Source organism: Arachis hypogaea, chromosome 18 (genome assembly GCF_003086295.3).
Source record: "Arachis hypogaea cultivar Tifrunner chromosome 18, arahy.Tifrunner.gnm2.J5K5, whole genome shotgun sequence".
Lineage (NCBI taxonomy): Eukaryota > Viridiplantae > Streptophyta > Magnoliopsida > Fabales > Fabaceae > Arachis > Arachis hypogaea.
In genome coordinates this window covers 108,753,900-108,755,209 of record NC_092053.1, presented here as the reverse complement: position 1 = coordinate 108,755,209, position 1,310 = coordinate 108,753,900, and the positions used below count along the sequence as shown (strand labels likewise).

Below are 1,310 nucleotides of genomic sequence, written 5' to 3'. Positions count from 1 at the left end.
GCTATTGCTAAACCTGTTTCTTCCACCATTATTAAAGCCTTGTTGAGGCCTTTGATCCTTCCATGAGAGATTTGGATGATTTCTCCATGATGGATTATAGGTGTTTCCATAAGGTTCACCTAAGTAATTCACCTCTGCTATTGCAGGGTTCTCAGGATCATAAGCTTCTTCTTCAGAAGATGCCTCTTGAGTACTGTTGGATGCAGCTTGCATTCCATTCAGACTCTGAGAAATCATATTGACTTGCTGAGTCAATATTTTATTCTGAGCCAATATGGCATTCAGAGTATCAATTTCAAGAACTCCCTTCTTCATAGGCGTCCCATTATTCACAGGATTCCTCTCAGAAGTGTACATGAACTGGTTATTAGCAACCATGTCAATGAGTTCTTGAGCTTCTGCAGGCGTTTTCTTTAGGTGAATGGATCCACCTGCAGAAGTATCCAATGACATCTTTGATAGCTCAGATAAACCATCATATAATATATCCAGGATGGTCCATTCTGAAAGCATGTCAGAAGGACACTTTTTGGTCAGTTGCTTGTATCTTTCCCAAGCTTCATAGAGGGATTCACCTTCCTTCTGTCTGAAGGTCTGAACATCCACTCTAAGCTTGCTCAGCTTTTGAGGAGGAAAGAACTTGGCTAAGAAAGCCGTGACCAGCTTATCCCAAGAGTTCAGGCTGTCTTTGGGTTGAGAGTCCAACCACACTCTAGCTCTGTCTCTTACAGCAAAAGGGAAAAGCATGAGCCTGTAGACTTCAGGATCTACTCCATTAGTCTTAACAGTATCACAGATCTGCAAGAATTCAGTTAAAAACTGAAAGGGATCTTCAGATGGAAGTCCATGAAACTTGCAGTTCTGCTGCATCAGAGAAACTAGCTGAGGTTTCAGCTCAAAATTGTTTGCTCCAATGGCAGGAATAGAGATGCTTCTTCCATGTAAATTAGAATTAGGTGCAGTAAAGTCACCAAGCATTCTCCTTGCATTATTGTTGTTGGGTTCGGCTGCCATCTCCTTTACTTGTTCGAAATTTTTAATAAGGTTGTCTCTGGATTGTTGTAATTTAGCTTCTTTTAGTTTTCTCTTCAGAGTCCTTTCAGGTTCTGGATCAGCTTCAACAAGAATGCCTTTTTCTTTGTCCCTGCTCATAAGAAAGAGAAGAGAAAAAAAAAGAAGAGGAATCCTCTATGTCACAGTAAAGAGGTTCCTTATTGTTAGTAGAAGAAGAAAAGGAATAGGGGTGAAGAAGAATGAAGAATCCAAACACAAAGGTGATGATAGGAGTAGAGATGTGAGATGAAGAGAAG

General features: G+C 40.5%; 1 non-coding gene across 1 annotated transcript; it reads left to right on the top strand.

The window, feature by feature from the left end:
- The first annotated feature begins 507 nt into the window (after nucleotides 1-507).
- Nucleotides 508-615, top strand: LOC112774337 (small nucleolar RNA R71). The gene has a single exon (XR_003188831.1). It is a non-coding gene; the product is annotated as a small nucleolar RNA R71 (small nucleolar RNA).
- Nucleotides 616-1,310: the final 695 nt, after the last annotated feature.